The sequence below is a fragment of the Stegostoma tigrinum genome, chromosome 23 (genome assembly GCF_030684315.1).
Source record: "Stegostoma tigrinum isolate sSteTig4 chromosome 23, sSteTig4.hap1, whole genome shotgun sequence".
NCBI lineage: Eukaryota > Metazoa > Chordata > Chondrichthyes > Orectolobiformes > Stegostomatidae > Stegostoma > Stegostoma tigrinum.
Genome location: NC_081376.1, coordinates 32,652,320 through 32,678,576, shown reverse-complemented (window position 1 = coordinate 32,678,576; position 26,257 = coordinate 32,652,320). Strand labels below are relative to the sequence as shown.

The 26,257-nt window shown below is 41.7% G+C and overlaps 1 long non-coding RNA gene across 1 annotated transcript in view; it reads right to left on the bottom strand.

The window, feature by feature from the left end:
• LOC125462340 (uncharacterized) overlaps positions 1-25,991 on the bottom strand; it is a 60,174-nt gene extending 34,183 nt beyond the window's left edge. The window contains exon 1 of the long non-coding RNA XR_007249647.2: positions 25,878-25,991. This is a non-coding gene — a long non-coding RNA (uncharacterized LOC125462340). The remainder of the gene's footprint in view (positions 1-25,877) is intronic.
• Positions 25,992-26,257: the final 266 nt, after the last annotated feature.

Genomic DNA, 26,257 nt, shown 5'->3' with positions numbered 1-26,257 from the left:
TAGTGTATACCCTGGAGCTGATGGCTGTGGAGGTGGTGGGCAGAGTGACATCAGCGGTGAATGGAGTTGCTTCAGCGGTGGGCAGAGTGGTTTATGATATGATTCTGTTGATGATATGGCTAATGCTGTCTTGCCCCTACCATTTACAGTTAAATTACAAAAAGCCGTTGTTTAGGTTCACATATGCAGCATGGTTCCATGATGATTAAGTGGAACCATACATAATAAAGTTCTGTGTCTTAATTGAAAACGATAAAAAGTTGAAGACTAGTTTGTTTTGGATAATGACACCATTTCTCCTACTTACTAGCAACAATCCAACATATCTCTACTATCCTTATTGACTCTAAGCCACTAATTATAGGACACATGATTATACAGCAACAATACAAACGCAAAAACAAAGCCAAATGTCACTCACCATAAGATGCAGGAGCACAAGAAAGCTATTCAAACCATCAAGTCCACTCTGCCATTCTATTGGGTAGTGGATGATCTGATAGTCCTGAACTACATTTCTGCCTTTGCCCCATAACCCTTGATTCCCTTGCTGATTAAAAATCTGCCTCTCTCAGTTGATCCGACCTCAGTAGCCCTCTGCAGTATAAGAATTCCACAGATTCATTACCACCTGAGAGAAGAAATTCCTCAACTCTGTCTTGAATGTGTGCTTCCTAATTCAGAAATTATGGCTTCTGATCCTAGACCCTCCCATAAGTGTAAAGATACTATGTGCTGTATTTTGTTCATTTTTTGTGAAGAGAGGTTGAGACAGAGGCGCTGAATGATCTGTTCCAAGTCAATAAAGTAAACAGCTTGTGAAGCCTTGAGGGTTTGTTTTACAAGTTAGAACAATAGCAGCCACATGAATAGGTAGACTCAAGCTTCTACAGAACAAGAATTTTAGTTTAGCTTTCAGCAGTTGTTGGAGTTTTGAAGCTGGTTGTGGAAGCTGTCTTCTCTCTCTCTCTGTCTCTCTCTACCAGAATTTTCTCTCCCTGCTGCCAGAATTGCTTGTGAGACAATCTATTTTACTGAATTTGCCTTTGCCAAGTGTGTGTTCATGGGATGCTATTATATTGGAACAGATATACTCTAGTAGTCAAACAATCTATTATTCTATTATGTTTTCCAATAATTAAAGTTATATTAATTCTTCTTTTGTTGGTTTACATTTTAACTGGGGCTAAGAATAATGTGTGTTTTGCTTAAAGCCAAGTAGTGTGACCAATCAAATTACATCTGCAACACAGCACCCTAAACCTACCTTTAAATAACATAAATATTAGGGTCTAGACTACCTTCTTGATATATTTGCATTTACCTTGTCAAGTTGCTCAGAATCTAATATGTTTCAATCAGGCTGCCTCTCATTCAGCTATATTCCAATGAGTACAGGCTCAATCTACTCAACTTCTCATCATAAGACAGTCCTTCCATATCCAGTGACCTTTTCTGGACTGCCTTCAATGTCAGTATGTTTTACCTTAAATAAGGGACCCAAGGTTGTTTATGATATTCCAGCTCTGGACTGACTAATGCCCTGGATTATCTTAGCAAAACATCCCTACTTTTATACTCTATTCCCTTTGAAATAAAAGACAACTTTCCATTTGCCTTCCCTATTACAGTGATTAGCACTGCTGCCTCACACAGTCAGGACCCACATTTGATTCCAGCCATGGAGTTCGCATATTCTCCCTGCGTCTGTGTGGGTTTCCAACGGGTGCTCGAGTTTTCTCCCACCGTCCAAAAATGTGCAGGTTAGATGTGCATGCTAAATTGCCCTGTAGAGCCCAGGGATGTTCGGATATGTGAATTAGCCATGCTAAATGCAGGGTTACTGGGATTAGGTGTAAGGGGATCTGAATCAGATGGTCTTTGGAGGGTCAGTCCAGACTAAATGGGCTGAATGATCTTTTTGCACTGTAGAGATTCTGTGATTACCCTCTGAACTTGGAAGCTTTTTGTGATTCATGGATGAGAACCCACAAATCCATCTGCTTTATAGCTTTCTGCAGTTTTTCCCCATCTTTATAATATTTGGTTTCTCAATTCTTCCTGCCAAATCCAAATAACTGCCCGGTAATTCTGCCATTTCCTCTTGCTTTGTAAGTCTAAATTTCATTTCTCCTCAACTCCCTCTCCCTTCTAATTAGATTAAATCTCTCTACAGCCCTAGTTATTTAATTTGACAGGATACTGGTCCCACCATGTTTCAAGTAAAGCCCATCCTACCAGAATAGCCCCATTCTATCTCAGTACTGGTAAGAGTGTCCCACAAACCGAAAGCCATTCCACCCACATTAATCTTTGAGTGACGCATTTAACACATATTCTTATTTACCCTTTGCTGGATTTCTCATGGCTCGGGAGGAAATCCAGAGATTATTAGCAGTTCTGCTGTAAAGTTTAGCTCATAACCGTTCAAAGTCTTTCAACAAAGTCTTTCTCCTTTCTAGACCTACCAGTTTTGCTGGTAGCAACATGGATGATGAGAACTGAATCATTCCGTTCCCTCTCCAAGTCCTTCTTCAGTCCTGAGAAATTGTCCTTAACACAGGCAATGGGCAGGCAATGCAGTTTTTGGGGCTCCTGCTCATGGTTGAAGAGAACAGCATCTGTCCCCCTAATTACATGGACCACTACCACAACTACATTCCTATTTCTTTCCCTAACTTGAATGCCTCTGGTATTGAGGTGCTGTTGTCAGTTTAATCACCCTCCTAGCAGTCACCACTTTTGTCTATACAGCTTGCAAGTACCTCATAACTGATGGAAAATTACAGGGCCAAGACTCCCCAGTTTTAATCTGGGTCCTCATATCTGCATTACCTGTGGTCATACTCTCCTGCCTCTGATCACAGTCCAATTCTGAATGACCTAATTGGAAGGGTATGACTGTCCTCTGCAGCAAAAATGTCAAGGTAACTTTCTCCTTCCCTGATGTGGCGCAATGTCAGCAACTCAAACTCTAGCTCTGACTCTAATCTGAAGTCCCTCAAGCTGCAAACATTTACCATAAACATATTCACTTTGGGTCTCTTTGGTGTGCAACAGCTTCCGTATGTTGCAAAGGCAATACATCACCCATTCTGCCATCGCTATTGCGTTAAAATCTAACTTTATAAATTAATTACTCAAGAATACCTGCAATTTACATTTGATTGTGCTGAGATTTAGTTTTTATAAAATAAAAAGAGATTTAAAAAGTCACCAGTATCAATCAAGTACTTAAAACAATTATTTTTAAGTGAAGGAAGAAGAAAATGCTGGAGGCCTAAACATAAAGATCCGACTTTTACTTTAAAGACTAGAAATATTCACTAATCCTACCCACCAATCAGCCTCCTGCCTTGCATTTGCATCAAGCTATGATTTGTGACATCAGTCGGCTGATGTCTAACTGTAGTTAGTCACAATCTACTCATCCACACCCTCTGACCTCTTTCACTCATCTCGTTGAAGCACTGACTGAGAAGTGGTACCTTGGATGATCAAGGCTTTGGCGTTTTAGACCTGCAACAGTTCTCCTTTTCTCTATGTTCAAATTTTAGTCATAGGGCAGAGAAATGTGTTACCCTGCTACTTCAGAGTGGTACAATATAGAGAAACCATCCTATTATGTCAACAGTTCCTGCAGAAAATGAATCTATTCCAGCTGAGTGATGCCGAACATTTAATTGTGCCAGAGGCTAGTTTCCCTGCTGAATTAACTCCCCGTTTAGTACCAAATGACATCGATTCGGCCATCGTGGGTCAATTTGTGTTGAGTTAGAAAGACTTGCATTTGTTTGTACCCATCACAATTTAGGATATCCCAAAGCATTTCACAGCTAATAAAGTTTTTTTTTAAGTGCCAACATTATTATACTTTAAGAAACACAACAGTGAATTTCTACACAGGAGACTCCCAGAAGTAGCTTTGGGATAAAGACCAGATTTCTGTTTTATTACAGCGCAAAGGACACCACAGTCAACTTCAAAGCATTAAAGCAAGTGAGGTAAATTAAATCAGCCTGGACCCTGATGCGATAAGCATAATAAATAGATGCTTGGTGAAGATAAAATTGAGATTGGCTGTGATACATTCTTAGTTCCATCACTGACCAACTAACTCACAAACAATGAATGGGCCATGGGTCAAAGTACTGTGTACAATCATGAGATTGTACCCCAGCATTCAATGAGGACTGCAGAACAAAATTAGCTGAAGGTTCTCAGGAGCATAACCTGAAACCTAAATAACACTGAGAGTGTTTACAGGAGATGAAGATAATGCTTTCATTGTACACAGTGACAGTTTATAGTGTACAGCCCATAATGATGACATTACCTCAATCTGCAGCTTTTTGCAAGCTTACAACTAGCCTGTTATTGCACTTGGGCTGTATTAAGAAAGAAATTGCATTTATGTAGTGTCTTCTATACCTTCAACCTGTGTAGAACTTTGGACCTTCCTATGAGAGTCATTTTAATTGTGATCTGGGAAACAGGCAGTCAGCCTGCATACAGCTAAATTCTGCAAATTTAAAACCAGCCGATAATGTTAACAAACCTTGCTAATTTTAAATTTGTATTTATGCTTGCAATTAATGGCTGGGATAATTTCCATCTAGATGCAAGACCAGACTAAGCCTCATTTTGTGTATCATCTGGAAGGCAGCAGTAATGAACTTTCCATCTAAAATATGTGCTAATGTACCCAGATGGGAAACTCTTTATTGATCTAGAGATGAGTCAACTGAGCCAACTAAGCCAGGATGAAGTAGAGGATCATTTCAGCAAGGCAGGCTGCAGAGCAATAAATTTCAACTCCAAAAGAAACCATCAAATCTGGCAGTTTAATGTTGCTATGTTTTTGAAAAGTACCATCGAGCTAAGTGAAATTTACATGAACTTTTACCTGTATGTCACTTCTTTTAAATAAAGCAGTTATTGGTACAATATCTGGGCTCCTCTCATCTTTTCTTTCTCTCAGTCTTCAAAAACATTAGGAATGTGAAACTAAGGGCATGTGTAGGACATAACATCAAGCTAAGATCACAAGGGGCTCCCAATATTATGTCCTGGGTTATGCTATTGATATGAAATTGGGCAGTACCAATACACCCTAAATATATGTTCAGCTTCTTTTTGGAATGAGTTGCAATGTTGCTCTTGAGAGAAAATCCTAGGCAGGCCTGAATCATTCACTCTAAGGCACAGTTCACATTCAAACAAGACGCCAAGACAAACCTCGTTTTTTTCACAGAATCACTACTGTCATATCAGTAACTCATAAAACAGTAGGAGCAAACTTGAGGAATGCTGTGCAATAATTAACTGGGAACTAGCAACTAGCTTGGCCACAAAGGGCAATCATCCAATCTGATCTTGTGCTTCTTAATCTAGGAATGGCAGTGACAGTCTCGATTATTCAGAGATCAGGAATGACCAAGTAAATCTCTCTTATCATCTATGAATGTATCTCAGCTCCAATCTCAATGGATCACCAGCCCTGCAACTGCAAGTTGCAATACAGAGCTCGTGTTCTGCAGGCAGCACAGTTAAAATGATCCAGAATCAATGGGAAGCCTTCAACCAGACTAATGGGTTGATGCAAGTTCTGATGAAGAGTCACCAGATTTGAAACGTCATCTCTGCCTTCTTCCCACAAATGCTGCCAGACTTGTTGAGTTTTGTCAGTAATTTCTGTTCTTGTTTCACAGCTCTAATATCAACAGTTTTTTGTTTTATGTTAATGGGTGGATGCACTTGAGTGTGGTCTGTGTATGAAGGTGACAGAGACTCACCCAAGCAACAAACTTTAATTTCAGCATGAAATTCTCTGAATGATTTTAATGGATACTGAAGCTAGAATCTACAGAAGGTGCATGACTTAGACTGACTCAGACTAAAAGGTTTGTGCTCCTTTCAGATATTAATGAGCCAGGACACAATGTGTGGTATCATTAGATATTACCTAATGTGGCCATTTCTAGATGCTGACTAGTGTGTGCCTTCCTGATAATGGCCCCATCCACCTGCCCATGTGTAACCCCAGCAGGAAACCTGCAGCTCACAGAAACTTGATCTAAATTGACCATTGTTCCAGGGTTCCAACAGTCACAGAATCGTACCGTAAGCAGTTTGTGAAGAAGGGTCACAACAATGTTAACTCTTTCTCTCAGCAGATCTGCTGAGTTTCTCCTGCATTTTCCATTTTTGTATGATTTCCAGACGTTACAATTCTTTGTGATTATTATTCTATCTATGTTGACTGTGTGACTCTAAAAAAGCTACTGAATTAGTTCCATGAGCTCAGTTGGCTGGACAACTGGTTTGCAATGCAGAATGACGTTGATAGCACTGATGGAGATTTCCTTTCAGCCCTGCAAGTATTTATCCAATTTCTCTTTGAAAGTTACTCAAACTACATCCACCATTAGCAAAGCCGATTAGCAAAGAACCAGAGGGCAAAATTTCTTTAATTGCATCCCCTTTACCTACCTTTAGCTAGTAGAAACCTGCCAGTGAAAAATGTTTCTTCCCATTTCCTCAAGTGAAACTGCATCTCTCAACGAAATTATCACTAGGGCGAGGAAACCTCCTCTCACAGAATATCAAGACCGCCTGGTGATTACTGAGCTGTATTATTCGGCCCAGCCACTGGCATGCATTTGGTAATCAGATATGATTGAGATTCTACAGTTGGACTCAAGGGCACTTGATGGGAAGGGGCGTAAAATCAGTTAGGTACTGTGTCACTATCTGTTATAGACTGGTGACCCTGTTATAGAATGTGAGTGTGAAGTTTTTGTGACAACAGGTAGGTCTTAACGTTAACGCTTCCATAGATGAGCAGCCATCAAGCACTGACGGTCTAAGATTGCACATGAACAACGGCTACTTAGCCAGTGGTTCTGAACTTCAGCAAAATCAACTTAAAAAGTAAAGGGCGCACTCAAAATCAGAAGCTGAGGAGAAGAGATTTGATCATGTTTTTTGCTTTGCTCTCTGTTTGAGAACAAATCACAGATTTCATTGAACTCAATAAGGCACTTAGCTTTGGTGTGCAGTGAAATTTAAAGTCAATATTCAAAGGTCTGTGTTAGTTGAGAGCAGGGTCAAGTATGAGACTCAGTCCCACTGAGAAAACAAGATTTATGTTTGCCTTTTATGTTTATCAGATAAATGCAGGTTTGTGGAGAGGGGCAGCAGATTGGTGATTATTTACTGCTGCAACCTTTTCAAACAAAAAGGCTTGTATTTATTTATAGTACCAACCTTGACTATCAGATACCCTAAAAGTGCTTCCAGGTCCCAGGAAGCTTCATGTCCCTAACCCTTCAACTCCCCCTCCCCAGTGGACCCTTCCTTTCTTAAACTACTCATGCTGGAGTTCAGAACCTCCAACTAAGTAGTCATCGTTCATGTGGAGGCTTAGGCCACCAGGGTTGGATGGCCCATCAGCTGTCACAGAGCATAGAAAAGGCCTTTTGAACCATTGAGTCTGCACTGACCCATCCACACTAATCCCGCTTTTCAGCACTTGGCTCAATGCCTTGAATGTTATTTCAAGTGCTCATCACGTTACTTTTTAAAGTTTGTGAGGTTTCTGACCTTTCGTACCCTCCCAGGCAATGCATTCCAGATTCCCACCACCCTCTGGGTGAAACTGTTTTCCTTAAATCTCTTCCAAACCTCTTGCCCTGCACCTTAAAATTATGCCTCCTCTTCTTGGCCCTTCAACTAATGGGATAAACTACCTATCCACTCTGTACATGCCCCTCATAATCTCAAGGGCTGTGCTGGCGATGCAATGGTGATGTCCCTGCTTCTGAACCAGGAGGTTGAACCACCCCCTCCAGAGGTGTGCCATAACATTTCCGAACAGGTTGATTAGAAAATTCAATCAGATCCCACCTCAGCCTTCCCTGTTTTAAAGAAAACAAGCTGAGCTGATCCAGCATCTCTTCATAGCTTTGTTCCAACCCAGGCAAATCATTAATATGTACCACCAAAAGCAAGAGGCCCACACCTTCTGTAATCATGCCCATGTTACCATGTTTGAATTAAACATTGTTAGAATATCTGTGGGAACTGAGCAGGATGAGGGTTGAACTGCCTGGATATACGGAGATTAACCACAGCATGCGACCAGACACTCTGCTTGGATACTGTTAACATGTTAGCTGTAACACTGTGCTGTCTGTATACTGGATAGTTTAAGACAGCCATGGTACAGGTGGGCAACTGAGGATCTAACATTACAAAAACCTGCAGAGTACTCACTGACGGACATGCAACATTGTGGAACAAGACCAATCTATGTTTGGTTAACACCTACAAAGAAACTCGGCACCTCAGCCTCCCTACTCAACTTGTCACATAGTCCTTGAATCCAGACTACAGCTATCTACTCCTCATCCTCAGAGCCCACATATTACGCATATTTTCTTGGACTGTCATCACCTGACCAATCAGACAAGTAATCTTTACCTCCGCTGTCTCAAGAGGGGAGCAATAACACCACCGTCACATCCAGCCTGTTTTCATACAGATTTCACAAACAGGTATTTTTTAAGCGCAAACAAACCAAATACCTGATTAGCTGTAACACTGTGCTATCTGGATTCTCCATTAATTTAGAAAGCCATGATTCTGGTGAGTTTATCTGTGGGACTGCAGATTCTGGAAATCAGAAACAAAAACAGAAGTTTCTGGAAAAGCTCAGCAGGTCTGGCAGTGTCTGTGGAGAGAAATCAGGGTTGACATTTCCAGTTCAGTGATCCTTTCTCAGAAATGATGGCAGCTAGAAAAATGTTGGTTTTTGTGCAGAAGACAGGTTGGGGGAAGGGGTAAGGAGTAAATGATGGGTGGAAATAGAACACAAAGAGAAAAAGGGACAGTGATAATGGGAACTGCAGATGCTGGAGAATCCAAGATAATAAAATGTGAGACTGGATGAACACAGCAGGCCAAGCAGCATCTCAGGAGCACAAAAGCTGACGTTTCGGGCCTAGACCCTTCATCAGAGGGTCTAGGCCTGAAACGTCAGCTTTTGTGCTCCTGGGATGCTGCTGGGCCTGCTGTGTTCATCCAGCCTCACATTTTACTATCTGAGAAAAAGGGACAGTTGGACAGGCAAGAGAGTGGAAAATAATCATCCCAGCAGGGTGAATAGCTGTTAACGGGGACTGTCAGTGGCTTAAAATGGGTTGTGTGAAGAATTATAGAATCCCTACAGTGTGGAAGTCGGCCATTCAGCCTTTGGAGGGGCAGTCCACACTCCCCCTTTGAAAACTATCCCACCTAGAACCAACCCCCTATCCTACCCCCATAACCCCGCATTCCTATGACTAATCCACTAGCCTGCACATCCTTGGACACTATGGACAATTTAGCATGGCCAATCCACCTAGCCTGTGCATCTTTGGACTGTGGGAGGAAACCGGAGCACCCAGAGGAAGGCCACACAGACATGGGGAGAGTATGCAAATTCCACACAGACATACAAGGGTGGAATCAAATCAGGGTCCCTGGCACTGTGAGGCAGCAGTGCTAACCATGGAGCTACCATATGATAGCAGTGTTAACAGGGCCTGGTGTGTGTGGATTTGGGTAAAAGACATGGGAGAGCTCATGCCTGAAAATGTTGAACTTGATAATGAGTTCAGAAGTCTGTAGACCTCCCAAACATAAAAGAAGGTGCTGTTCTTCCAGCTTGTGCATGCTTCACTGGAGCAGTGCAGCAAGTCTCAGACCGTGATGTTGGCTAGTGAAAAACGTGGTGTATTGAAGTGGTAGGCAACCGGAGGCTCAGGGTCTTTTTTGCAAGCAGAATGTAGATGTGTTGTGAAGCGGTCATAAATTGCCTGTAGTGTTCCGGGATATGTAGATTAGGTGGGTAATAGGGGGATGGGTGTGGGTGGGATGATCTGAGGGCCTGTGTGGACTTGTTGGGCCGAAGGGCCTGTTTCCACATAGTCTATGAAATCTATACTTCCCTTCTCCTCAAAATAATGTTGTGGGATTGGTTGCATTCAACAGAGAGAACAGATGGGGTCCTGGTTTAACATTTCATCTGAAAGACAGCACCATTCAACAATGCAGCCCGCCCTCAGTATTCCCTCATAACATAAGCTCCACTTTTTTTTAGTTTAAAATCGTAGAGTGAGACTTGAACACATAACCTCCTGACTAGAGGAATGTGTGCTCACAACTTGCTTCCTCTTTCAAAGGCAAGTAACATTCACTACAGCTTCACTAGTGTGTTACACAGATAAGATACATGTTAGCTCTCAGAAAGATAGATAAGATGGAGGAAGTTCTCCTGAGTACAGGATGCACTGTATTTGCTTAAATTAATGGCTGGAAAATTCCCCAAAGTCATTTGTCCAATTCCTTTCTTCCTGCTGTGCTCAATTCCTCCAACACACCCAGAAGTGCCTCACTTAGCTTCTACTTGTGAATACTTCCTTTAACATACACCACAGAAGAAAAAAATCAGTGACAGAGGAGTAAGGCTTGGAAATTTGTGTGGGTGTGTGTGATGTTAGGCTGAGCTAACTACAGAAGAAATGGAATTTATTCAATTCACTTTTGTAACATTAGACAGAAAATGAATGGCACAGGAGGAAGTTATTCATTCCGTAATGTCTGTGCCAAACAAAAATAACTTTCTAGTACATTATTTTCCAGTCGTGGTCCATTGCTCTGTAGGCTGCAGTAATTCAACAGCACGTCCAATTTTTACAAGACCCAGCAGACTACGGGTTTTAAAAAAATCCATTACTCCTCTCTAATCTGTCTACCAATTAATGTAATTCTATCCTCCTTTGCTTACTGACCCCTCTGCAAAGGGAAGTAATTTCTTTCTATCCAGTCCAAATCCCTCATCATTTTGTACACTTCAAATTATACTTCAATGCTCTGTAGAAAACAACCCTAGTGTATCAATCTTTCCTCATAGCTAAGATTTACTATTCCTAACAACATTTTGTAAATCTATTTCATACCTTTTCTAATACAATCACATCCTTCCTGTATTGCAAAGAAAACTGTATGTAGTACTCCAGCTTTGGTCTAATGTTTCATTCAGTTCTAGCATAATCTTCTTGCTCTTGTATTCTATGTCTGCAAAAAGCCTGGTCCATAATTTATAAGTTTTAGAATGTAACAATTTATTAATTTAAGCTTTATTTTGGACAAATGAAAGCATCTGATTGAGCAATTTGCTGTTATAGCAACTCAAACAAGCCTTGCCTTTATTATACATAAAATCCACATTTGTCTTAGAATGTTGGAATTGACAATGAAAATCTTGAACAATGAATGATACATCTCCAATTTATAATGCAGTGCAGTGAGTCTATAGGAAACAAAATCATAAAATTCCATTAGTAATATAAGTTATTAACAGTGATAGAATCAAAGAGTAGTTTTGAATACAAAATAATTAATTTACACTGATGGTCCTGAGTATGAAACACTGCCATCGAGATTGTGATTCAGGGTGAATCCTTGGTTGAAAGTTCTTTCGTCTAATGTGTCTGTGTGTTTGCTGAAGCAGCCAGTTCAGTTTGCATTTCATGAAGAAAAGGCAAATGGAACTTTTGCTGCAGTATGTAGCTAGTGGAAGAAATCTATATTAGTCTGCATAAAGTCTTGTGACAGACAGGCGTCAGCTTGAACAGTTACCTTGGAAAGAGCTATACAGAATTTATGGAAGCAAACTGGAAAGAAACAGTATATGGCTAAAGCGAGGGCAAAGAGTTGAAGATCCCACTGCCTTGATCTCTTTAAAGAAAACATACAATATAGGAGCAGGAGTAGGCCATTCAAAACTTTGAGCCTGTTCTGCCATTCATTATGCTCATGGCAGATCTTCCAACTCAATAGCCGGTTCATGCTTTCTCCTCATACCTTTTGATCCTTCTGCCCCAAGTGCTATAACCAACTCCTTGAAAACATGCAGAAATAGTAAAAACTGCAAATGATAGAATTAGAGATAACACACTGTGGAGCCGGAGGAACAAAGCAGACCAGGCAGTATCAGATGAGCAGGAAATTTGGTTGGGAACCTTCTTTCCTCCTCTGATATTGCCTGGCCTGCTGTGTTCCTCCAGCTCCACACTGTGTTATCCCTGAAATCATGCAATGTTTTGGCCTCAACTGCTTTCTGTGGTAGTGAATTCCAACAGGCCGACCACTCTTTGAGTGAAGGCATTTCTCTTCATCTCAGTCCTAAATGGTTTACCTTCTATTTTGACAGTTCTGGAACCCCAGCCATCACGAACATCATTTCTGCATCTACTCTTCCAGTTCTGTTAGAATTTTATAAACTTCTATGGGACTCATTCCCCACCACTTCTTTCTTCCGAACTTTAACAAATATAATCCTAAGTAACTCAACCTCTCCTCATACATCAGTCCTGCCGTCCCAGGAATCAGTCTTGTTAACCTGTGCTGCAAACCCTCTATAACAAGAACAACCTTCCTCAGATAAAAAGATCAAAATTACATATAATGCTCTAGGTGTGGTGTCATCAGGCCCCTGAATAATTGCAGTATGACATCCCTCCTCCTGTTCTTGAATCCTTTGGCTATGAAGCCCAACATAGCATTTGCCTTCTTTCCTGCCCACTGAACCTTAAGATTACTTTCGTAACTATTGTATGAGGATATCCAGGTCTCCTTGCACATTTCCCTATCACAATTTATAGCTATTCAGATGATATTCTGCCTTGCTGTTTTTGCTACCAAAGTAGATAACCTCTATATTTCCACATGTACTGCATCTGCCATGCATTTTCCACTCATTCAACTTCTCCAGATCACACTGAAGCATCGCCGCATGTTCCTCATAGCTCACCCTTCCACCTAGCTTTGTGTCATCCACGGACTTGTAGTTATTACATTTAATTTCCTCATCTAAATCATTCATATATAGCTGGGGCATTAGCATTACCCCACTAGTCACATTCAAAAAAATTATTTATTCCTTCTCTTTGTTTTTTGTTTGCTAACCAGTTTTCTATCCATTTTAATACACTACTCCGATCCCATGCACTTAAATTTTACATGCTAATCTCTTAAATGGAACTTTGTTCAACAGCCTTCTGAAAGTCCAGATAAACCACATCCACTGGCTCCCTGTCATCAACTCTATTGGTTACAAGCTAGAAGAATTGCAGTAGATCTATCATGCATGATTTTCCTTTCATAAATTCATGCTGACTTTATCAGCTGTTTCCACTGGTTTCAAAGTATTCTGTTGCTAAATCGTTTAAAACATACTCTAGCATTGTCCACACTACCAATGTCAGGGTGTCTATAATAACTCTCTTTTTCAATAGATCGTTATATTAGCCACACTCCAATCTGCAGGAACTGCTCCAAGGTCTATAAAATCTTGGAAGATGACCATCAGTGGATCCACTATTTCTAGGGCCACTTCTTTAGGTACTCTGGGATACAGATTATCAGGTCCTGGGGATTTATTAGCTTTCATTCCCATCAATTTCTCCAACATCGCTTCCCTACTAAAACTGATTTCCTTCGGTTCTGATGAAGGATCACTAGACCTGAAACCTAACTCTGATTTCTCTCCATAGATGCTGTAAACCCTGCTGAGTTTTTCTCCAGTCTTTGTTTCTGATTTCCAGTGTCTGCAGTTCTTTTGGTTTTTTGATTTCCGTCAGATCCTCCCTGTCACAAAACCCTGTGTTCCCCAACATTTCCGGTGTGTTATTTGTGTTCTCCTTTGTGAACACAGAACCAAAGTATGTATTTAGTTGGCCAGCCATTTTTGCTCCCTATTAAAATTCCCCTGTTTCTGACTGTAAGGGACCTACATTTGTATTTACCAATCATTTTCTTTTCACACACTGATAGAAACTTGTGTAGTTAGCTTTTATGTTCCCTGGAAGCTTCACTTGTACTCTATTTGCCTTTTCATAATGAATCCCTTTGTCCTCCATTGCTGAATTCTAAACTGCTCACATTCTTCAGATCTGTTACTGTTTTCTGACCAATTCGTATGCCACACCCTTGCTTCTAACATTATCTCTAACTTCCCTTGTAAACCCTGGCTTGGTCACCTTTCCCATTTTACTGAAAGCTTCTTAGTATAGCCGAAATACCAAAGATAATTAAAGTACATTTCATGCTGAGAGAGATTTGTTCCCAAGAAATATAAATGACAATAAGAAAACTCTTTGGGGTGGAGGTGGGTAGCTAGGAAAGCATATTTAAGTAAGTGATGGTGAACCATCACGTTAAGAATCCAATCAAGTGACATAATGGTAACATCATCAGCTATTTTGGGTGAGAAACAGCTCGATCTAACCTTGCTGCCCACAGAATGAAAACATAGAACATTTTTACAGCACAGGACAGGCCCTTCGGCCCTCGATGTTGTGCCGACCTGTCATACCGATCTCAAGCCCATCTAGCCTACACTATTCCATGTACGTCCACATGCTTGTCCAATGATGACTTAAATGTAATTAAAGATGGCGAATCTACTGCCGTTACAGGCAAATTCCCTTACTACTCTGAGTAAACAAACCACCTGACATCTGTCCTATATCTTTCACCCCTCAATTTAAAGCTATGTCCCCTCGTGCTCGCCATCACCATCTTAGGAAAAAGGCTCTCCCTATCCACCCTGTCTAACCCTCTGATTATTTTGTGTCTTTCATTTAGGTCACCTCTCAACCACCTTCTCTCTAATGAAAACAGCCTCCAGTCCCTCAGCCTTTCCTCGTAGGGCCTTCCCTCCATACCAGGCAACATCGTAGTAAATCTCCTCTGCACCCTTTCCAAAGCTTCCACATCCTTCTTATAATGCGGTGACCAGAACTGTACACAATACTCCAAGTGCGGCCGCACCAGAGTTTTGTACAGCTTCACCATAACCTCTTGGTTCCGGAACTCGATCCCTCTGTTAATAAAAGCTAAAACACTATATGTCTTCTTAACAGCCCTGTCAACCTGGGTGGCAACTTTCAAGGATCTGTGTACATGGACACCGAGATCTCTCTGCTCATCTGCACTGCTAAGAATCTTACCATTAGCCCTGTACTTTGCCTTCCGGTTACTCCTACCAAAGTGCATCACCTCACACTTGTCTGCATTAAACTGCATTTGCCACCTCTCAGCCCAGCTCTGCAGCTTATCTATGTCTCTCTGCAACCTACAGCATCCTTCGTCACTATCCACAACTCCACCGACCTTAGTGTCGTCTGCAAATTTACTAACCCATCCTTCTACGCCCTCATCCAGGTCATTTATAAAAATGACAAACAGCAGTGGACCCAACACCGACACTTGCGGTACACCACCAGTAACTGCTCTCCGGGATGAACATTTCCCATCAACTACCACCCTCTGTCTTCTTTCAGCAAGCCAATTTCCAATCCAAACTGCTATATCTCCCACAATTCCATTCCTCCGCATTTTGTACAATAGCCTATTGTGGGGAACCTTATCGAACGCCTTGCTGAAATCCATATACACCACATCAACCGGTTTACTCTCATCTACCTGTATGGTCACCTTCTCAAAGAACTCAATAAGGTTTGTGAGGCACGACCTTCCCTTCACAAAACCATGCTGACTATCCCTAATCAATTTATTCTTTTCTAGATGATTATAAATCCTATCCCTTATAACCTTTTCCAACACTTTACCAACAACTGAGGTAAGGCTCACTGGTCTATAATTACCAGGGTTGTCTCTACTCCCCTTCTTGAACAGGGGAACCACATTTGCTATCCTCCAGTCATCTGGCACTATTCCTGAAGACAATGACGAGTTAAAGATCAGTGCCAAAGGCTCGCAATCTCCTCCCTGGCGTCCCAGAGGATCCAAGGATAAATCCCATCTGGCCCAGGGGACTTATCTATCTTCACCTTCTGAAGGATTTCTAATACCTCTTCTGTGTGAACCTCAATCCCACCTAGTCTAGTAGCCTGTATCTCAGTATTCTCCTCGACAACACTTTCGTTTTCTAGAGAATACTGTTGAAAAATATTCATTTAGTGCTTCCCCTATTTCATCTGACTCCACACACAACTTACCACTACTATCCTTGATTGGGTCTAATATTACTTTCATCATTCTTTTATTCCTTAAATACCTATAGAAAGCCTTAGGGTTTACCCTGATCCTATCTGCCAACAACTTCTCATGTCTCCTCCTGGCTCTTCTGAGCTCTCTCTTTAGGTCTTTCCTGGCTACCTCGTAGCCCTCAAGTGCCCTAACTGAGCCTTCACATCTCATCCTAACATAAGCCTTCTTCTACCTCTTGACCAGGGATTCCACCTCCTTCGTAAACCATGGCTCCCGCACTGTACAGCTTCCTCCCTGCCTGACAGGTACATATTTATCTAGGACACACAGGAGCTTTTCCTTGAATAAGCTCCACATTTCTAATGTGCCCATCCCCTGCAGTTTCCTTCCCCATTCTATGCTCCCTAAATCTTGCCTAATCTCATCGTAATTGCCTTTCCCCCAGCTATAACTCTTGCCCAGTGGTACACACCTATCCCTTTCCATCACGAAAGTAAACATAACGGAATTGTGATCGCTATCACCAAAGTGCTCACCTACTTCCAAATCTAACACCTGGCTGGGGCCATTACCCAGTACCAAATCTAATGTGGCTTTGCCCCTTGTTGGCCTATCTACATACTGTGTCAGGAAGCCCTCCTGCATACTCTGGACAAAAACTGACCCATCTATAGTACTCGAACTATAGTGTTCCCAGTCAATATCTGGAAAGTTGAAGTCCCCCATGACAACTACCCTGTCTCTCTCACTTCTATCGAGAATCATCTTTGCTATCCTTTCCTCTACATCTCTGGAACTATTCGGAGGCCTATAGAAAACTCCCAACAGGGTGACCTCTCCATTCCTGTTTCTAACCTCAGCCCATACTACCTCAGTTGACGAGTCCCCAAACAGCCTTTATGCAACTGTAATACTGTCCTTGACCAACAATGCCACACCTCCGCCCCTTTTACCATCTCCTCTGTTCTTACTGAAACATCTAAATCCCGGAACCTGCAACAACCATTCCTGTCCCTGCTCTATCCATGTCTCCGAAATGGCCACAACATCGAAGTCCCAGGTACCAACCCATGCTGCAAGTTCACCCACCTTATTCCGGACGCTCCTGGCATTGAAGTAGACACACTTCAATCCAATTTCTTGCTTGCCGGTGCCATCTTGCTTCCCTGAAACTTTATTTCGGACCACCCTCCTCTCAACCTTTTCTATAGTCGAACTACAATTTTGGTGCCCATCCCCCTGCTGAATTAGTTTAAACCCACCCGAACAGCCTTAGCAAATTTCCCCCCCAGGATATCGGTACCCCTCTGGTTCAGGTGAAGACCATCTTGCTTGTAGAGGTCCCACCTACCCCAGAAAGAGCCCCAATTATCCAAGAATCCAAAACTCTCCCTCCTGCACCATCCCTGTAGCCACTCCTCTCTCTTCCTATTCCTCGCACGTCCATAATAAAGCTCCTGCTCTTTAATGCTTCAGCATCCTGGTTCTTCTTGGAACTTACATGAGAAAAGTGGTGACAAGGATAAATACTGCTTAAAAAATTCACCCATAGAAGAGGTGATCAGTCCAGAAGAAGCTTGCCATGTGCATCACCCTGAAGGTTACCTGAATAACAGCCCCAGTCTAGGAACTCATAGTAAAGAAGGCAAATGTTATGTTGGCCTTCATGGCATTTATACTTACAAGAACACAACATGGAAAGAAAAGTCTTCAGCTAGGGATGTATATTCAGAAAGAAATAGGCATTCTCTGGAATATCTTGTTTCAAATGGGAAGAAATGAGGTAGTGTGTAGTGATTGTAATGAGGCCACCCCAGTGGACTTCATAGAATATGAATTCCCAGACCAGGGCTGTTAATCTGGTCAAACCAGGCAGCCCTGGCTGACTGATAAGAACAGGAGTGTCAGACATCCTGTTCACCCTAAGAGCTGGCTCCAGTGAAGCTAGATCAGTGTCAAGGACTCTCCATGTGTAAATAAAGAGTGACTTGGTGACAAGATACCAGCCTCTGTGGAGATATTTCGGTGGTGACAAGAGAAAAGCATGCTCCTGAAGAAATTTACTTGCAACAGTCATCTCTGAGTTGGGGTAAGCATTTCTGGCATCATGCCATTATTTGGGAAGCTTGACTCAATGCCATTCTGCTATCAAACACTAGGCCCAATATGTGGAAAGAATGCACCATTTTTTCTAGGCAAATTACACTGGAGCAGATGATAAGCAACAAGTAATTCTTTGGCCCCACAGTTTTTTCAGTTATTAGGAGCCTAACTTTCCCTGAGACACCAGATACTAAAACCTTTAAAGAGTTGATGGATTTAGTTAAAGAATATTATGACCCCAAGCTTTCTCTAATGCTGAGATCCAATCGGTTTTACACTGCAATTGGAGAACCATGGGAATCCATATTGGGATTTTTAACGAAGAGGGCTAGCAGGAGGCATGTAACTTTGGTTTAACCCTTTATGAGATACTGAGAGACCGTTTGGTATGCGGGATTAATGATGTAACCATGCAAAAGCACCTATTAGCTGCAGCCCAGCTGGACTTCAAAAAGGCACTACAATTGGATTTATCATTGAAAAATGTAGCAAGTGGAGTATGAGTTGCTGGGTATTCTGATGGTAGTGGGCACCCTTGCCAGTTGGACTGAGCTTGGGGAACCCCACTTGAGTGAAGTTCCATAACCTCATATCCTGAACAGAGGGATTCTAGGTTAGTCCACAGCAAAACCCAAAACAAAGGCAAGCCTCAGACTGCCATTTAGGGTATTGTCAGCTTGTATAATTTTTCAGCGGGTGTTGGAGAACATTTTAGTCTACCCCAGGTTGTCATATATTCAGATGGCATGCTAATAACAGGGGAAAACAATAAGGAGCATTTAGAGAATTTGGACATAGTCCTTAGAAGTTTCTCCCAGGTGGACATTCACCTTCGATGGGAAAAATGTGTGTTCTAGGTACTTGGGCTACAGAGTCAACAAAACCAGGTTACACCCATTGGAAGATAAGGTGAGGGTGATCAAAGGTGGCTTGGCTGTCACATCAGAACCAGAGCTTAGGCCTTTCCTTGGGCAGGTCAACTATTATGGACAGTTTATACATAACCAGGCATCCATCCTGACACCTTTACATGAAATCTTAAGAAAAGTCAGCCTTGGAAATGGTTGCATAGCCAAGCCATGGCCTTCAAAGGAGTGAAGAAACAGTTGTCATTGTCTAAGGTGTTGGCACACTATGATCTGGAAATATGGAATTGATATGCAATGCCTCCCTGTATGGCCTCGGGGTTGCATTAGCACATAGGTGGCCCACTGGAGAGTAATACTCAATAGCGAATAATCCAATAGTTTGGCTAATGCAGAGCATAAATACGCTGAGATCAAGAAGAAAGGTTTGGTGGTTCAATTTGAAGTCATGAAGTTCCACCATTACCTTTATTGAAGTAAATTTGTCACAGTAAGGGTCTACAGACTCCTGCTAGGTATACTTAAAGAGGACAAGGCAGTGCCATCCATAGCTTCAGGCTGAACTCAGCCGTGGGCTCGAATACTAAATGCATATAATTACAAGTTGAACACTGTCTAGGAGGCCAAGTAGCAAGTGCGGATGCATTGAGCTGCCTCCTGCTGGCGGATACACCACTGGTGGTACCATCACTGGAAGTGTGCGTAAAGATTTCGAAATTTCTGAACACACTTCCAGTCACAGCTGATAATGTCTGACTTTGAATGCAGAAAGATCTGGACCTGGCAAAATTGAAACAGCTGGCATTGGGGGAAACCAAAGATTCATCACAACCAGAGCTGAAACCTTTTTGAACCTAGAGAGACCAGATTATTGTATGGAAGGGCATGTTATTATGGGGAGCAAGGGTGATTGTCCCAAGCAAAGGTCACCACCAGATACTGGCCGAACATCACCAGAGGTTTCCAAAATGAAGATGTTGGCAAGATGCCTTGTCTGGTGGCTAGGATAGGATGCAGACATATCTGTGTTGGTGGGACAGCTAGGAAAATATGTGTTTAATCAACTCCAGAGAGGTTACTGAGGCATTATCAGAATGAAGGAGATAGGGCTATTTCTGGTGGCCAGAACTTAAAAACTGAAGAGAAGGCAAAAATATGTGCAGCTTGTGCAAGAGTTCACAACATAACTCCACTAGTGCCATTGCACTTGTGGGAGGGACAGTAAAGGCCAGGGTAAAGAGTCCACATTGACTATACTGGACCTTTTGAAGATGAATGTTTTCATTACAGGAAATTCTGATGTAAAGGGGGAGGGATATTGTGTATTTGTGTAAATATGGTGAAGTGTCACTTTAAGAATCCAATCACGCAATGTAATGATGATATCATCATCCATTTTGGGCTGGAAATAGTTTAATCTAACCTCTCTACCTAGAGTGAAGACCAACCGTAATAATGCTCCTGCTGTTTAACCATTTAACCTCCTGGACCTTCTTGGAACTTAACAGAACTGACTTTATAAAATCTCTCTGATGAAGGGTCTAGGCCCAAAGCGTCGGCTTTTGTGCTCCTGAGATGCTGCTTGGCCTGCTGTGTTCATCCAGCCTCACATTTTGTTGTCTTGGATTCTCCAGCATCTGCAGTTCCCATTATCTCTTATAATACCAGTAATGTTTATAATCTATGGTACTAAATGAGTGGCAATTGCTTTGTTTTATTTCTCTCCATAGATATAAAAATGCTTATTTTGTTACAAACATGAAATCCTTTTGCATAGATTTTGTCAGTTAATTGATAGGTCTTTGGGTTTCCTCTTTAGCAATAGCTGCTATATCAAGAGGATTGTAATAAAAGTATCCTGTATGCCTTCTTAACCACCTTATCTATTTGTCCTGTTACCTTCAAGGAGCTGTGGGCATGGATTGCAACGTCTCGCAATTCCTCTACACCATCCAGTAACTTAGCATTTATTGTGTATTCCCTTTGGCTTGTTGCTCCTTCCCAAATGCATCACTCCTCAGGATTTAATACTGTCTGCCATTGTTCTGCCCACCTGATTTTTGCCACCAGCTTACAGCTTTCTTTCTCACTCCCAGCTACACAATTATTTATAAAGAAATGTAAACTTAATTATGAATGCTTAATTATGACTAAGTAATTGATATTCATGAGAATTAGCAAAGGTCTTGGTACTTGGTCCTGCATAGCTCCAATGGAAACACCTTTTCAAACATATATTAACCTCTTTCTTCCTGCAAGTGAGCCGATTTTCAATCCAACATGTCAGGAGGCATGAATCCCATAGATTTTGACTGTTGTCTTTCCAGTATGCCACTTAGAGCCTCATCAAGTGTCTTGCTAAAATCCATTCCAACTACATTAAACACAGAATCCTCATCACCCAATATACAGATTTTTAATTAGTGAGGGAACAAAGGGGTATGGGTAAAATATAGGAAAATGGGGTTACGGATTCTCAGGTCAGCCATGAACTCTTCGAACAGTGGAGCAGATTTGATGGCCAAATGGCCCACTTCAACTCCATGTCTCATAGTCTCCGTTCATTACTTAAAAAAAGTTAGTCAGGCAGAACCTTCCACAGTGGCTATTGTACGTTAACTTGTCTCTTCCTAAATGATTAACTATGCCTTTCGTATTTATTCCTTGGAACCTTAACCAATAATTTTCCTATAACCAAGATTAGTCAACTGACCTGTTGCTACCTGGTCTATGCTATCCTCCATTTCCAAACAATGTTATAATGTTAGCAACTTTTCAGTCCTCCAGCACAATGCCTGAAGTCTGAGAGAAGCCGAAAGTGAGACTTCTTTTTCCTCCCTTGCTTCCTATTCGCAGCCTGGGATTTAATCTAGACCTTGTAATTTGTCAATTTTCAAAGATACTAAATCCCTTACTATTTACTTTCTATGTTTAAGCCACCTTATATTTCATATTATCCTTGTGAACAATAATGTCTGCACTGTGCCCTAACCTTTATGAAGAAAATCCAAAGAATGTGGATGTACCTAAAAGAGAAAGCGTAAAGCTTAACCTGCTCTTGGGAAATAAGGCAGGGCAGGTGACTGCGGTGTTAGTGGGGGAGAACTTTGGGGCCAGGGACCATAATTCTATCTGTTTTAAAGTAGTGGTGGTAAAGGATAGACTAGATCTAAAAGTTAATGATCCAATTTGGAGGATTGCCAATTTTCACGGTATAAGGCAAGAACTTTCAAAAGTTCATTTCGAGCAGATGTTCACAGGGAAAGGGATGGCTGGAAAATGGAAAGCCTTCAAAAATGAGATAATGAGAGTACAGAGACAGTATGTTCCTGTTAGGGTGAAGGGTATGGCTGGTGGGTGTAAGGAATGCTGGATGACCAGAGAAATTGAGGTTTTGGTCAAGAATAAGAAGGAAATATATGTTATGTATAGGCAGTAGAGATCGAGTGAATCCCTAGAAGATTATAAAGGCAGTAAGAATATATGTAAGAGGAAAATCAGGACAGCAAAAATGGAACATGAGATATCTTTGGCAAATGAGTTTAAGGAGAATCCAAAGGGATTCTACAAATACATTAAAGTCTATAAAGTGAGAGAATAGGCCCCTTAGAGATCAGCAAGGTTGCCTATGTGTGGAACTGCAGGAGATGGGAGAGATACTAAACAAGTATTTCGCATCAGTGTTTACTGTGGAGAAGGGAATGGGAGATAGAGAATGTGGAGAAATGAATAGCGACAACTTGAAACATGTCCATATTATACAGGTGGTGGTGCTGGACATCTTAAAATGCAAAGGTGAATAAATTCTGGGATCTGATCAGGTCACAAGAGTCATAGAAATGTACAGCATGGAAACAGACCCTTCAGTCCAACTCATCCAAGCCAACCAGATATCCTAGGTAAATCTAGCTCCATTTTCCAACATTTGGACTATATCCCTCTAAAACCCTTCTTATTCACACACCCATCCAGATGCACTTTAAATGTTGCAATTGTACAAGCCCCCACCACTTCCCCTGGCAGCTCATCTCTGTGTGAAAAAGTTGCCCCTAGGTCCCTTTTAAGTCTTCCCCTTCCCACCTGAAACCTATGCCCTCTAGTTTTGGGTTCCCCCACCCTGGGGAAAAGACCTTGCCTTTTTACCCTAACCATGACTTTATAAAACTCTATAAAGTCACCCCTCACCCTCCAATGCTCCAGGAAAATAGCCTCAACCTATTCAGTTCTCCCTATAGCTCAAACCTTCCAACCCTGGCCACAGAGATCTTTTCTGAACTCTTCCAAGTTTCATAACATCCTTCCTATGGCAGGGAGAGCAAAAGTGCACACAGTATTGCAATACTGGCCTAAAAAATATCCTGTACAGCTGCAACATGACCTCCCAACTCCTGTACTCAATGCACTGACCAATAAAGGCAAGCATACCAAATGCCTTCTTCACTATCCTGTCTACCTGTGACACCACTTTCAAGGGTCTATGAACCAGCACGCCAAGGTCTCTTTGTTCAGCAACAATTCCCACAACCTTGCCATTAAGAGTATGGGCCTGCCTTGATTTGCCTTTCCAAAATGCACTTATCGAAATTAAACTCCATCTGTCACTCCTCAGCCCATTGGACCATCTGATCAAGATCCCTCTGTACTCTGAGGCAACCTCCCTTGCTGTCCACTGCATCTCCAATTTTGGTGTCATCTGAAAACTTACTAACCATATCTTCTATGTTCACATCCAAATCATTTATATGAATGACAAAAAGCAGTGGATCCAGCACCAATCCTTGTGGCACATCATTGGTCACAGCCCTCCCATCTGGAAAGCAATCCTCCACCACCACCCTCTGTCTTCTACCTTACAGCCAGTTCTGCATCCAAATGGTTAGTTCTACCTGTATTCCATGTGATCTAACCTTACTAGCCAGTCTACAATGAGGAACTTTGTTGAACGCCTAACTGAAGTCCATATAGATCACGTCCACCGCTGTGCCATCATCAGTCCTCTTCATTTCTTCTTCAAAAAATTCAATCAAGTCAGTGAGACACGCTTTCCCCTACACAAAGCCAAGTTGACTATCCCTAATCAGTCCTTGCAGCATCAGAGAAGCAGGAAAGCTGACATTTCAGTGACCCGAAACATCAGCTCTCCTGCTCCTCTGATGCTGCCTGGCCTGCTGTGTTCATCCAGCTCTACACCTTGTTATCTAAGACTCCAGCATTGGCAGTTCCTACCATCCCTAATCAGTCCTTGCCAATCCAAAGACACACAAATCTTGTTCTGCAGGATTCCCCCGACAACATGTCCACTACTGATGTCAGGCTCACAGGTCTATAGTTCTCTGGCTTTCCCTTGCTACCTTTCTTAAATAGAGGCACTGCGTTAGCCAACCTCCAGTCTTCCAACGCCTCTCCTATGGCTATCGATGATACAAATATCTCAGTAAGAGGCCCAGCAATCACTTCCCTAGCTTCCATTAGAGCTCTAGGGTACACTGATAAAATCAAATCAGGCAGGACTTATACACGTAACGGTAAGGTCTGACGAGTGTTTCTGAACAAAGGGATGTTAGAGTGCGGGTTCCTTGAAAGTGGATATGTAGGTAGATAGGATAGTGAAGGAGGTGTCTGGTATGCTTGCCTTTATTGGTCAGCGCATTGAATATAGGAGTTGGGAGGTCATAATATGGCTGTATTGGACATTGGTAAGGCCACTTTTGAAATACTGCGTGCAATTCTGATCTGTTTGCTATAAGAAGGATGTTGTGAAACTTGAAAGAGCTCATAATGATTTACAAGTATGTTGCCAGGGTTGGAAGGTTTGAGCTATAAGGAGAGGCTAAATAATTGGGCTATTTTCTCTGGAGCGTCTGAGGGAGACGGGTGACCTTAAAGAGGTTTATAAAATCATGAAGGGCAATAGATAGGATGAACAGACGAGGTACTTTCCCCGGGGCGGGGGAGTTTAAAACTAGAGGGCATAGATTTAATGTGAGAGGGGTTAAGAATTAAAAAGGACCTATGGGCAGCTTTGTCACACAGAGGGTGGTGTGTGTATGGAATGGGCTGCCAAACGAAGTGGTGGAGGCTGATACAATTACAACATTTAAAAGGCATTTGGATGGGTATTTGAATAGGAAGGATTTAGAGGGATGCGGGTCAAATGCTGCCAAATGGGACTAGATTTATATAGGATATCTGGTCAGTATGGATGAGTAGGACAAAGAATCTGTTTCCAAGCTGTACAACTCTATGACTCTAAGTGTTGATTAAGAACTATGCCGAAGTCTGCTGTTTCTACACACAAGATATTTTTCTGGTCTCTGATGGGCCCTGCTCTTTCCTTGGGTATCCTGTTTCTCTGAAGTTATAAAACACGTTTCCTGATTTTCCATGCTACTTTCACATCCCTCTTTTCATTCTTGATACTAATTTCATTATGATTTCACACTGCATCTTCTTCTCCTCTTCCAGTCCTTTTGCAGTGTTTAGTTTAGGATGTCAGTGCCCATTTTTGCCTTTTTCTTTTGTTTGCTTTTTGACATCCAGTCAAGGCTTGGGTGTCCTGCCTTCTTTTTTAAATAGAACATATTGGTTTTATACCACCTCTCTCTCTTCCTTGAATACCTTTGATAACTGAACACTGACTTATCTTCAAATAGCTTTTTCAGCTTGCTTTTAAAGCAAATCTCTTTTATCTGCAAAAACGACTTCGCGAACATAACCCTTCTACATTGATTTTACTCATGTTCAAATTAGGTTAGTTCATATCCCCACTTCACATCTGAGTATTTATTGCTTATAGGACTAAAAATATTCTAGTCACCCTACTAAAAGCTTTGCTGTGCAGCTTACCTGGTAAAACTCTTGTATAGAACTTTATCAAATGTCTTCTAGAAATCCAATCTTTAAAAAATAAATCACAGAAAAGATTAAAAACAAAAGAAAATGATTGGACATACAGGAGATTAGGCAACATGTGTCTTCAACCTGAAATGTTAATTCTTTCCTTCTCGTCACAGATTTCTAACTTTAGTAGTGTCTTGCTTTTGTAGGAGACAGGGTAAATCAGCAAGGAGTGATTAGGCAATGGTATGATTATGCCAAAGAATCAGTTAAACAATCACATGATATGTCTTGATTTCACAAATTATTGAGGAAGGAAGAAAGCTAACCTCAGGGTAACAACGAAACTGTGTGGCTTAAATGTTAATTGAAACCACAACAAAGTGAAA